The following is a 14,909-nucleotide window of genomic DNA, read 5'->3' as shown; positions in this document are numbered from 1 at the left end:
ATAAAATAATAATTAAAAGATAAAAAATCATGTGTCGGTTTCTTTATAAAATTAGGGTTCTTGGTTTATTTATATCCAGGTCGCAAGGCTCTCCTCTCAATAAACTTTCATTCATATTCTATCTGATTTGTCCTGATGATGGACCTCGTTTGGGGTTTGAAACGTCGGGAGAATGAACAAGAAACTGTGGATAACCCGGATCATGACACTAGAAATTTACATATTCTAAGCCATCATAATATGGTAAATTCCGTACCTCAGTAGATATACACTGGAGTGATTTAGTAAGTCTGTTACATCGCAACGTTGACACTTCATGCAATCTATTCTGCTAATGCTCAAGCTACTCATCTAAATCCGAGTTGCAAGAGTTCTTCTTTTCTTAGTAATTTTCCCATATGCCGTAGGGTTGATCCAATCCTCATTCCAAGCAATAAGTTTATAGATCTGCTCAATATCATCCTCCTCATAGTAATCTCAGGCTACTTCAGTATACCATGCACCCTCAATTAGATCCAATGGAACAGTGACCCTCAGTTCCTTCTTCTCAAATGTTGTGCTCTGATTCTTCAGTTTGATAACCACATTCATATCAAACACCCAATCAATTCCAAGCAGATCTGGGTAGGGATTACTATCATCCACTATTTCGATTACCTCAAAATCAGCCATAGTGCACGCCCCTTCAATGTCTACAGTTACTCCATGTAAGTGCCCCATATGAATAATCTTCTTTTGGTTTGCCATTCGTAGCTAGATTGGGGGCCACTGTAGTGCCGAATTTCCCATTCTTTCCCAGGTTTTTTTTAGGGAAAACATTCCCATCAGACCCCAAATCTAGGATTACCTGGTCCATTTCAAATTTTCTGATTTGTGCAGTCAATATCATCTCTCGACAAGGCCTTTTCTTACCTTTGTCTACTTTATGCACTACGCATTGTTCAAGCAGTGACTTACCCTTGCCAACACAGTTGTCTATTAACTCTTGGAGTCCCTCCATAGATTTCTGGTCCCTTAGGAGCTTCATGTAGGTCCGTAAGAAGGATGCCAATACTAAAGGATATGTTTCCTATGCACCAGTGACCTCTTCAGGCTTCTCTGGTCATGTACCCTAAGCCTTTGATGTGGAAGCTCTACAATCCGCAAAGCTCTTTTTCGCCTTATGCAAATCAAATCAAACATCTTTGTTAGTAGCCTTGTGCACCCATATATTTTCTTCTGGTTTTTTTCTTACGGCTTTATTTTCATTGGTAGCTATACCTCTTCGCATAATGATATTAACATTGGGCCCATCTTTGCGTGATTCTGATCTCATTATCTGCATGTTCTGAGTGGGCTATTGGTTCTTCTTTTCTTGCATCTTTGTGATGAGTGTTGTAGCATTTTTTGGTTTTGATTAGACATAATATTTGAAAAAATGTTAAGTTAGGATATGGACATAACAATAGTGAATAAAATGTCAGTTTAAAAAATATTTTGATGATGATGTCCATATCAAAGAAAATGTTAGGTTAGCTGCTCTAAAAAATCAAGGCAAAAAGAAAATGTTAGGTAGAAATAAAAAAAATAAACTCTGAAAGTAAACAAGTCTAAATGCTACTACTCTGTTTCTGCAAAATAATGGTTGTGTGCAGCTTGTCTAAATGCCACAACTCATGACAGTCAAACTGTTTAATCTTTACTGCTTCATGCTTTAAATTTAATGTTATAGTTAGAGAATAAAAGATCTGGCCACACTGTTTAATGTTGGTAGATCAGTAGTTAGGTAGAGAATAATAAGGTGTTCATTAGTTTAATCTGAGCCCTTGGAGGTTATAAGGATATATTTAGATAGTTTTTTTTTGTTAAATAAGAAGAAAGGAAAAGGGTTTGATAGCTTAAATGCACCCATTAAGTGAAGAAAAAATGATAGGATAAGCTAAGGGTAAGTAGAGAAAGGTTGCAGCAGTTTGACTATTGATTGGACAAAATGTACATTTATCATGTTTTTGTGTCCAAGAGGCTATTATACAAGGAAAATGAAGGTCTACAACATCAATTTATTAACCTCCCTCATCCTTATTCATTCATATATTTACTAATTTCCCCTTCCTACCTTCATACATCCATATTCATTCTTTTTCCATTAAAAACCCATTTTCCTATGGTAAAAACCCTTTTTACCTAAGAAAAGTAAAAATCCCATAAAAAAATCCCCCTTTTTACCATTAAAATCCCTTTTTACTATATAAAAACCCTTTTTACTATGTAAAAACCCTTTTTACCATGTAAATTCCCTTTTTATCCGAAAAACCCATAAAAATACCTTCACCCTAAGTATAAATGCTATATGAAAAGTCAAAACATTCATAAAAAGCATTACACTTAGTGTTATTCCCCTTTTCCGCTCATATTTCATTTTAACACTAATTTATGTATTAAATCCTTAAGATTTCCCCTTTCCCGTATAATATAACTCCATTTATAAAATACCCTGAAAACTCTTAGTTTTATTAATAAAACTATGTATTCTATACAAATATCGCATCGGCGGGACCGTAGGCCTTTTAACATACATATACCTTAGTTTTATTAATAAAACTATGATATATGCAAATATCGCATCGATAGGATTGAAGAACCCTTTAAACATGTATACACCCCTGCATTGCGATATGCGATGGGAAGCATGGACCCAAAACAATATATATCACAACTCACTGCCACATCACATTTGCCCCTCATCGCAGTCCCACTTATAATGCATTCCCCTCCGCCATTGCGAAATGCGATGTGCGATAAAGTATGGACCCGACACTGCATATATTATAGTCTATCGCTATATCAGATCCGTTAACATCGCAAGTCCCGTCTGATGTATATATCCTTTGCCTTTGCAATATCCGATCTCCGATTGCGATAGACCCAGACCCAACTATATATATATTACAGTTTAATGCCACATCGCATCCGCCTATTGTCGCAAGCCCTGACCAAAGCCATTACTCCCCACCATATTGCGATTGTGATATTCGAATAATACCTGGACTCGATATCATTATCTGCCAGAGTTAATACATTTTCAAGTCCGCATATTGTGTTTTGTGAAGGTTTTCTATGTAAAATCGATTTTTCGATTTAAACGTAGAATTGACCCGAGACTCCATTTTTAACTGCTAATCACGTTTTTAACCACCATTAAGCCATTCCCGCCATATTTAATCCCTCTGTACTCTTTCTTTTGTATATTTGACCTTTGCCCGATAATGTAAAAGAACACTGTTTTTCCCATTAAACACATAAATGCCATTTTTGCCCTTTTTTGCCTGTTTTACACAGTGCAACCTCCATTATGCCTCTGCAGCCATTTAAGCCATCATTTTCCCTCTGATATGCCCCAGACTCCTTTCGATAGCCATTTAAGCTCAATAGAGCCATTAAAGACCCTCAGTCACCTTGTTTTTCTTAAAAGTTTCTGCGTTTTGCAGGGAAGGACTGCTGTTCCAGGTTTTTAAACAAAAAACCTACGAAATATTTTGAAGACAAAATGAGCGATTTACTATGAAATAACACAGTGAAAAACCCAAACGTGCAGTAAAGAAGAAAGGAGCACAATAAAGGTCACTTAGCCAGATTAAAGAGAGTTACAGAGTTTAAAGAATATCAGTAAAAAGATCAAAATGAAGAAAACAAATAGTGTAGAGGATACAAACAACAAAGCAGCATAAGAGGAAAAATATTAGTCAAACAAAGCTAGCACAACCTGAATAAAGGGGACAAAAAGAAGCAATTCAAACAGCTGCCCCTATCTTCTTGCCATGAAGATCTTTCTTTCCCTAAAAATCTTAATCTGTTTTAGGATCTTTCTTAAGTTTCATTATTGTATAAATAACTCTTTTCCTGAGTTGTAAATGGTTCAGTGTTCAAGATTCATAGTTCATTGCTTGTAAAGTTGTGACTGTTTATACTACTTTGAACCTGGAAGACACATTTGAAGGAAGCTTTTCTAGACACTTGATGTACTCAGTCTTTCTGGGGCCTTAATATAAAACAGAGGATTCTGAATCTGTTTTTACTCAGTTTTGTGTTATCTTGTAAGTTTTTCCAGTTTTCAATCATCATGTTTATCTTCATATGCTTATGACTTATAGAGATATCTAGGTAGGAACAATTAGAGTTTCAATTTATTCCTATAAGCTCCTGAAGTGATCATCTATTAAGAGATTGGATTAATGCAACTGTTTGTGTAGCTGATCCCCTCTAATTATTAAATCATCAACATCTTGTGTAAGCATTAAGTATACTGCCTTGAACCTTTGGAACGTAGTTTAGAAGGTTTTCCAACTTATGATTGTTTTGTTTTACAGTATGGAAACTATGATAATCATATTTTTTGCTATCTTCTACTCACCACTATTTTTGATCTATATCACTGTGTAATGCTTTATAGAATCCCTTTGCTGAAGTATTAATATAACCCAAAGTATTAATTACTTCAATTCTACATCTGTCTTCATTCATTGGTCTTCCAAAATTAAAACCAAAAACCCCCAAAACAATTATTTTAGATGCTCCAGCATTGGTAGCTTGGCCTACTACTATCTCAGAGGTACAACATCAGATTGGCGCCGTTGCAAGGGATTCAAATTTCTTCAAAGTTTCCCTTGGGACAACAATATTCATTCATTATTTTCCTTTAAAGGTGATTAAAGGATTTAGAAAGGTTAAAATCGTTCACCTTGGTGACTCCACACTCCCAAGTTGGCACCTTATAAACATACCAGATCTCGTTCAGAAGGTGACATAGTTACTCCTTTGTCAGATCTTAAAAAGATTCTGAGAAAAGACAGATCTAAAAGGGGACACCAACCATCTTCTTCTTCCTCTTCAGTGCTATAGTCTGAAGAATTTGAATCATTTGACCCCTATAGTAATATCCCATCTGATCCTGATTATTCCCATTTATCACCTAGGGTTGCTGAACTTCTAAACAGAGGAGTTGATTTTAAGTCAGCATACCTTATTCATTCATTAGAATCTCATCCAAGACCCACACTACCACTAGGATCACCTAAAACTGAATCTGAATAGGGTATTAATCTATTAGAATATAAACCCACTGATTTCATATCCCCTACCACCTATCATTTCCCTTCCAATTTTGATCAACCTGAAGCTTCTTCTTTTGAACAACCTGCAGAGACCATTTATGTATATACTAATCCTCTATTTTCATCAAAAGAAGGTCTTCCTTTATAGGTCCCAAAGTAGTTCTTAAGACTCCTAATAAGTCTTTCAGGAGATCTCCTCCTCCTTTACCTCCAACTAGTTCACCAACCCCTAAAGCACCATCTCCTTCCTCTATTTCTTCTTCATCCTCTACATCCATACAAACACCTCATACTCCACCTGGATAACCTCATACACCTCAAGCACCTCATACACCACTTGCTGTCATGGCTTTCCAACCAATTGTATAGGCTAGATATGCTGCCTTAGTCTTACCTAATAACCTTGATGCATTCCCAGTTGGATATTTAAAATACCTTCCCAAGTACAATGGAGAAAATGGTCCCTCAACTGAAGATCATTTTCAAGCTTTCCATGAATTTGCAGACAATATGAATATTGAAGAAGAGAATGTTTATATGAGATTGTTTGTACAGTCATTAGAAGGAAATGTGAGGAATTGGTTTAGGCAGTTGCCAACAGCTACCATTAGAAATTGGGAAGAGCTTACAACCATATTCAAAAATCAATGGGGTGTGAAAAAGGATGCTATTTACTTCCTCGTAGAATTTTAAGAGCTTAAAAGGAACTTCGGTGAACTAGTAGCAAATTTCATCAAAAGATTCAACAAACTCTATCACAACATGCTTGCTAATTGGAAGCCTCTGGTAGCAGCAGCTAAATCTAGGCTTTCTAAAGCTTTCAATGATGACTTTTCTGTTATGCTACGAGAGAGAACTTCAAAAAATCTTGAAGATATGCAAACAAACACTATAGAAGTAGAAGAAAATAGGGCAGCCTCAACTTCTTTAAAGCTTAAGGAAGAAAAGGCCCAAAGAAAGCTTAAATCTATTCAAGAAGCCTCGAGTTCCTCTAAGACTAAGTAAAGAGACTAAAAAATAGATGAAATAACATCTCTTCTTAGAAACCTATCAAATAGGATTTCAAATATTGAGACCCAACCTAGGACTATACAACAAACAGTTACTAGGCCCCAGAACCAAAATCAAGATTAGTACAAAAGAAACCAACCAATACAAATTCTTCAGAGACCTACCAATGATCAATAGGTTCCTACGCCTCTATTGATAGATGACCAATAGTCTAATGATAATACTATGACAATTATTGAAGATATTAACAGTATGGATTCTTCTTCCCATCAAACAACAATCATTCCTCTCTCACAACAGAATTAGGTTCAAGAGGATCAGGAAGCTGCACAGGTATCTAAATTTCATGCTTTTTTCTGAATTTTTAGTTGCAGAATTAAACAAAAGGTATGATCTTAGGCCTAGGCTTGGTCCTGGGAAACCTCTAAAGGAAGCTCCAGTGATTGAACCATGTACCAAAACTGCTGAAGCTCAAACAACTGTTATTCATTAGATCAGTCAATTGATACTTCCCAAACTGGTAAAAACATTTTGACTACATTTAATGTTGAAAAAGAGTTAGAGAGAGTTAAGATCCCAATTCCATTGTCAAAACTTTCTAAAAACCATGGTTACAAAAGCCAAGTCACTAAATGGATTCAAAATACCTCGGTTGATGCTAAAGGTGATGTCCTAAGTCTGCAAGATGAAAAACCAGCAGTAGTTTTTGGCCCTAGTTCAGACATGATAGATGAGATAGTTCCTCCTTTCTATGTAACTCTTAAAACAAAATACTTCATGTTATACAATTGTATGCTTGATTCAGGAGCATCACACAATCTTATGCAAAAATCTATCATGGACCTTTTGAAATTAGACATCACTAAATCCTATCATGACCTGTACACCTTTGATTCCAAAAGGGTGCCCTGTTTAGGATTGATAAAGGATCTAGTGGTTAACCTTGCCCAAATTCCAGTCAAAAGTGTGGTACTTGACATTGTTGTCACGGATATGCCTCCCAAGTTTGGAATGCTCCTTTCTAGGTCATGCTGTGCCAAACTAGGGGGAACTCTACAGATGGACATGTCATATGCTACTATTCCTATTTTTGGAGGAGAGCAGTTAAGATTATATAGAGAGGTAAGATTTGCACATACTGTTTGTAAGATTGACCAGCCAAGGAACCATCCAATTTATGCAATAGATCAATACTTTGGTTGTTTTCATCTCAATTCAAACCAACATAAAACTCAAGTCAAGATTGAAGAGGTAGTTGAAAGTCTTGAACCAAACAAACCGATATTTGGAAACTGTTCTTTGATGGCTCTTGCACAAAAGATAGGGTAGGAGCTAGAGTAGTTTTTATCTCACCTAAAAAGGAAAATATAACTCAATCATGTAAATTAGATTTCGAAGTTACCAATAACGTTGTTGAATACGAAGCTTTCCTTTAAGTATTGCAGCTAGCCAAAAGCCTAAAAGTTTAGAACTTAAGTGTTTTTACAGATTCAGAACTTATTGTTAAGCAAGTAAAGAATATTTTCCAGACCAAGCACCCGAGACTTTGGTCCTACCGAAATGAGGTAAGGGATTCAGTTGAAATCCTGTTTGATGCTTTTAATTTGACTCATATTCCCAGAGATCAGAACATTCACGCAAAAGCCTTAGCTGTCTCTGCTAGGACTTTTAAAATCCCTAATCATACTGATGTACTCTATTAGATTCAATTCAAATACAGGCCATCTATTCCTAATAATCTAAAACATTGGAAAATATTTGAAGATGATGAACAACTGAAATCATTTCTGCAGGTAGTAGATGATTTCTCATTTCTGCAAATCGATGATGACAGAGCTAAAATAAATGAAAATGCAAAAGGAAATGATATTATAGATTTTAAAGCCCAGATTTCTAATCACGACATTATTCAACCGCCTAATAATTTTATTCCAATGGGACTCATTCCTTTAGAGAAATTATTCGATCAAAATGATGTTTTCCAAAACCTATAGTCCATTTCTTCAAAAGATAACGTAGAGAAAATTAACGTTGGAACCGTTGAAGATGTTAAAAAAATCAAATTATGTGCATCTCTAGACCCAGAAATCAAAGCTCAGTATTTTAAGTTGCTGCAAAATTATAAACATGTTTTTGCTTGGACTTACACTGATTTAAAAACCTATGTTACATCGTTAATACAACACAAAATTCCCCTGAAGCCAGAAGTAAAATCGTATCAACATAAGCTTAGAAGGATAATTCTGGCTCTTCTACCAACTGTAGAAAGAGAAATTAAAGAAATGTTAGATGCGCAGATCATCCTCCCACTTAGATATTCTAATTGGGTTACAAATTTGGTCCCTGTTAGAAATAAAAATGGAGAAATAAGACTCTGCATGGATTTTGGAAATCTGAACAAGGCATCATTAAAAGATAATTATCCATTGCCCATAATGGACCAGTTACTGCAAATGGTTTCAGGAGCACAAATATTTTACATGCTTGATGGTTTTTCAGGCTATAATAAGGTAAATGTTGATACAACAGACAGAGAGAAAACAACTTTTACTACACCCTAGGGTACATTCATGTACGCAAGGATGCCATTTGGCTTAACCAATGCTGGAGCAACGTTTTAGAGAGCTATGGACATCATTTTCATGGGTCAGGTAAATAAATTTGTGGTTATCTATCTCGATGACATAACTGTTTTTTCTAAGTTTGATCAGAAACATTTAAAGCACTTGATGAAAGTTTTTGACAGGTGTATAAAATTTGGAATATCACTGAACCCAAAGAAGTCCTTGTTTGCTGTTAAAGAAGGAAAACTGCTGGGCCATATAATTTCGAAGGAAGGAGTAGTAATTGACCCCAAATGAGTATCTGCCATAGAAACATTGACCTTGCCTAGAAACAGAAAGGAGATTCAAGATTTTCTAGGCAAGATTAATTTTCTAAGGAGATTCATTTCCAATTATGCAGAAATTGTGAAGGATATAACAGACATGCTCCGAAAGGACCATGAAGTCAAATGGACTCCTTCTTCTAGGCATGCATTTGAACAAATAAAAAGGGCTATTTCTAAAGCTCCCACCTTAGCTAGCCTCGATCATACCAAGGCATTCAATATTTTCTCTTTTGCCTCTGAAACAAACCTTGCTGCTATTGTTTTACAGAAAAATGAAGATTCCCATGACCAACCCATAACCTTTTTCAGCAAGGTTATGAGAGATGTTGAGCTTAAGTATGACATCATTGAGAAGCAAGCTTATGCCCTTATTCAAGCCCTAAAATCATTCAAAATGTATCTCTTACACTCACCTATTACTGCTTATGTCCCAAATAATGCCGTGAAAATTGTCTTAACCCAACCAGACACCGATGGAAAGAGAGGTAGATGGATCATTCAAATTCTAGAGTTTGATCTAACTATCAAGACTACCAAGCTAGTAAAAGGTCAAGGATTAGCTAAGCTTCTAGCTGAATCCAACTGCAAAGTTCTTGGAATCAATTCTATTTTAGAAATACAAGGGAAGAATCCACAAGAACCTTCCTTTCAGTCTCAAGGGAAGAATACACAAGAACCTTCTGTCCTTGTAGAAGGGGAGAATCCACAAGAACCTTCCCTTCATCCTACAGGGGAGAATCCAAAAGAACCTCTACCTTCAGAGCAGATCAGTCCTATACACCTTGATTAGAAATATTTGTTGTGAAACTGGTATCAAGATATTGTTAATTTCTTGATCAATTTTGAGTGTCCAACATCATTCTCCAAAACCCAGTGTAAAACTCTCAAGTTGAAATCAGTCAAGTACTGCATTATTAATGCAAATTTATACTGGAAAGATCCACTTAACATTTTGTTATTATGTTTAACAGAATCAAAAACTGAAGGCATCATTGATCAGTTTCATACAGGATTTTGTGGGGGACACTATGCTTGGAGAGAAACAACATACAAGATTTTGAGGGGAGGATTTTATTGGCCCACATTGTTTTTACAAGTAGGGGAAAAGGTAAGAGGTTGTGTTCCTTGCCAAATGTTTGCTGGAAAACAGAAATTAGCAGCTCTTCCACTTGTTCCATCAATAGTTTCAGCACCTTTTTCTCAATGGGGATTAGATTTTGTTGGAGAAATTCACCCCACTTCAAGTAATCAGCATAGATGGATCCTCACTGCAACATATTACTTTACTAAATGGGTGGAAGCAATTCTAGTCAGAAATGCTACTGATGCAGTAGTAATTAAGTTTATTGAGGAGAATATCTTGTCTAGATTTGGTTGCCCAATTCAAATTGTAACTGATAATGTAGCAGCTTTTTCTAGTGTTAAAATGATTGACCTTTTCCAGAAATATCAGATTCTGTTACATCATTGAACTTCATACTACCCTCAAGGTAATGGCCTTGCAGAATCAAAAAAAGCTTGGTAAAGGTAATCATAAATACTCTAGCTGATCATAAGAAGAGTTGGGATTCACATTTGATTTATGCAGTATGGGCAAACAGAATTACTCCAAAGAGATCAACTGGAAAATCTCCATTTCAATTAGTCTATGGTAAAGATGCAATTTTCCCTACCAATTTGGCTTTCCCTATTTTAAAATTTCTGCAGGATGCAACAGATGAACCTGATGATTTTTCTAGAAGAATAAATCAGATTATTGAGCTTAATGAAAACAGAGATGAAGTTCAATACAAATTGCAGAAATATCAGAATAAGATGAAGGTCTTGTTTGATAGAAGAGCCAGGGAAAGGGACTTTAAGGAAGGTGATCTAGTTCTAAGATGGGATGCCAGGAAAGAAGAGAAAGGAAAGCATGGAAAATTAAAAAATCTATGGTTTGGACCTTTAGCAATTGCTGAAGTGAAGGGTAACAATACCTTTGTGCCATAGAATCTTAAGGGGCAATATTCCACTTATCCTGTAAATGGAAGGTTTCTCAAACATTATATTCAGTACTAAGAAGGTGAAATAGTTTTCATTGTAAATACTCCAGTTTTCTTTCCCTTTCCAAGATGTTAGTGTGATATTTTTTACAGCAAGGACTCCATAGCCCAAGGAGAAGGCACATGGATCTGCAGGTTCTCTGCATTCTACAGGAGAAAGCAGTCCCCAGATGGAGCCAATGTTGTAGCATTTTTTGGTTTTGATTAGATAGAATATTTCAAAAAATGTTAAGTTAGGATATGGACATAACAATAGTGAATAAAATGTTAGTTTAAAAAATATTTTGATGATGATGTCCATATCAAAGAAAATGTTAGGTTAGATGCTCTAAAAAATCAAGGAAAAAAGAAAATGTTAGGTAGAAATAAAAAAAATAAACTTTGAAAGTAAGCAAGTCTAAATGCTATTACTATGTTTCTGCAAAATAATGGTTGTGTGCAGCTTGTCTAAATGCCACAACTCATGACAGTCAAACTGTTCAATCTTTACTCCTTCATGCTTTAAATTTAATGTTATAGTTAGAGGATAAAAGATCTGGCCACACTGTTTAATGTTGGTAGATCAGTAGTTAGGTAGAGAATAATAAGGTGTTCATCAGTTTAATCTGAGCCCTTGGAGGTTACAAGGATATATTTAGATAGTTTTTTTTTGTTAAATAAGAAGAAAGGAAAAGGGTTTGCTAGCTTAAATGCACCCATTAAGTGAAGAAAAAATGATAGGATAAGCTAAGGGTAAGTAGAGAAAGGTTGCAGCAGGTTGATTTTTGATTGGACAAAATGTACATTTATCATGTTTTTGTGTCCAAGAGGCTATTATACAAGGAAAATGAAGGTCTACAACATCAATTTATTAACCTCCCTCATCCTTATTCATTCATATATTTAATAATTTCCCCTTCCTACCTTCATACATCCATATTCATTCATTTTCCATTAGAAACCCCTTTTCCTATGATAAAAACCCTTTTTACCTAGGAAAAGTAAAAATCCCATACAAAATCCATTTTTACTATATAAAAACCCTTTTTACTATGTAAAAACCCTTTTTACCATGTAAATTCCCTTTTTATCTGAAAATCCCATAAAAGTACCTTCACCCTAAGTATAAATGCTATATGAAAAGTCAAAACATTCATAAAAAGCATTACACTTAGTGTTATTCCTCTTTTCCGCTCATATTTCATTTTAACACTAATTTATCTATTAAATCCTTAAGATTTCCCCTTTCCTATATAATATAAATCCATTTATAAAATACCTCGAAAACCCTTAGTTTTATTAATAAAACTATGTATTATATACAAATATCGCATCGGCGGGACCACAGGACTTTTAACATACATATACCCTAGTTTTATTAATAAAACTATGATATATACCAATATCACATCGGTAGGATTAAATAACCCTTTAAACATGTATACACCCCCGCATTGCAATATGAGATGGGAAGAACGGACCCAAAACAATATATATATCACAACTCAGTGCCACATCACATCCACCCCTCATCGCAGTCCCACTTATAATGCATTCCCCTCAGCCGTTGTGAAATGCGATGCGCGATAAAGTCCAGACCCGACAATGCATATATTATATTCTATTGCTATATCGCATCCGTTATCATCGCAAGTCCTGTCCGATGTATATATCCTCTGCCTTTGCAATATCCGATCTCCACTTGTGATAGACCCAGACCCGACTATATATATATTACAATTTAATGCCACATCGCATCCGCCTATTGTCGCAAGCCCCAACCAAAGCCATTACTCCCCACCATACTACAATTGCGATATGCGAATAATACCCAAACCTGATATCATTATCCACCAGATTTAATACATTTTCAAGTTCGCATATTGCGTTTTGTGAAGGTCTTCTATGTAAAATCAATTTTTTGATTTAAACGCAAAAATGACCCAAGACTCCATTTTTAACTGATAGTCACATTTTTAACCACCATTAAGCCATTCTTGCCATATTTAATCCCTCCATACTCTTTCTTTCGTACTATTACCCTTTGCCCGATAATGCAAAAGAAGACTTTTTTTCCCATTAAAAACATAAACGCCATTTTTGCCTTGTTTTGCCTGTTTTACACAGCACAACCTCCATTATGCCTCTATGGCCATTTAAGACATCATTTTCCCTTCGATATGCCCCAAAATCCTTCCTATAGCCTTTCAAGCTCAACAGAGCCATTAAAGACCCTTAGTCACCTTGTTTTTCTTAAAAGTTTCTGTGTTTTGTAGGGAAGGACTGCTGTTCTAGGTTTATAAACAAAAGGCCTACGAAACAGTTTGAAGACAAAATGAGTGATTTACTGTGAAAAAAAATTGTGTAAACCCCAAATTCGTAGTAAAGAAGAGAGGAGAACAGTAAAGGTCACTTAGCCAAATTAAAGAGAGTTATAGAGTTTAAAGAATATCAGTAAAAAGATCAAAATTAAGAAAACATCCAGTGTAGAGGATACAAAAAAGAAAGTAGCATAAGAGGCAAAATATCAGTTAAAAAAAGCGAGAACAGCCTGAATAAAGGGGACAACAAGAAGCAGTTCAAACAACTACCCCTATCTTCTTGCCATGAAGATATTTCTTTTCCTAAAAATCTTAATCTGTTTTAGGATCTCTCTTAAGTTTCATTATTGTATAAATAACTCTTTTCCTGAGTTGTAAATGGTTTGGAGTTCAAGATTCATAGTTGATTGCTTGTAAAGTTGTGACTGTTTATACTAATTTGAACCTATAAGTCACCTTTGAAGGAAGCTTTTGTAGACACTTCATGTACTCAGTCTTTCTGGGGCCTTAATATAAAACATAGGATTATGAATCTAGTTTTACACAGTTTTGTATTATCCTGTAAGTTTTTCTAGTTTTCAATCATCATGTTTTTCTTCATAGGCTTATGACTTATAGAGATATCTAGGTAGGAACAATTAGAGTTTCAATTGATTCCTATAAGCTCCTGAAGTGATCATCTATTAAGAGATTGGATTAATGCAACTGTTTGTGTAGCTAATCCCCTCTAATCAATAAATCATCAGCATCTTGTGTAAGCATTAAGTATACTGCCTTGAACCTTTGGAATGTAGTTCAGAAGGCTTTCCAACTTATGATTGTTCTGTTTTACAGTCTGGAAACTGTGATAATCATATTTTTTGCTATCTTCTACTCACCACTATTTTTGATCTATATCACTGTGTAATGCTTTATAACAGCCCTTTGTTGAAGTATTAATATAACCCAAAGGATTAATTACTTCAATTCTACATCTGTATTCATTCATTGGTATTCCAAAATTAAAACCAAAAACCACCAAAATAATTATTTTAGATTCTCTAGCATTGGTAGCTTGACCTACTACTATCTTAGAGGTACAACAATGAGTACAGGACAATCTTCTATAACGTGGTGAAACTATTAGAAATATTGGCAAGAGGGGTGTGTTGGGTTCTGACAATATCTTGCAAAGTGGCCTGGTTCCCCACATTTGTAGATAATAATTTTTCCACAACCTCTTGCAGCTCCTCCCCCTCATCCACTTCCTCGTCCTTGGAATCCACCACGTGTTGCAGGTGCACCTTGATCCTACTGAGGATGTGTCTCAACCTGTACTCTATATGTCGACATTCTATCCATCATTAACTGATAGCTTCGAAAATTGCACTCATCATGGCCTATAGACTTACAGAAATTTCAGAACAATTGTTGGAGAGTCTATAAAAATTTCTGTAGCAAATGGAAATTGTCTATTGAGTGTTTCATGTTATTTGGTAGATAGCGCACCATGGCACCACACCATTACTCGATCGAGCAGTATTTTATAGCTTCAGAAGGATAGGACCTCTCCCAATTAGATATTTTTGATATATCG

This window comes from Pinus tabuliformis, chromosome Q (assembly GCF_031772625.1).
Source record: "Pinus tabuliformis cultivar Carrire ecotype Pingquan chromosome Q, CPIR1, whole genome shotgun sequence".
Classification (NCBI taxonomy): domain Eukaryota; kingdom Viridiplantae; phylum Streptophyta; class Pinopsida; order Pinales; family Pinaceae; genus Pinus; species Pinus tabuliformis.
The sequence above is the reverse complement of the archived record's forward strand: the minus strand, read 5'-3'. Positions refer to the sequence as shown.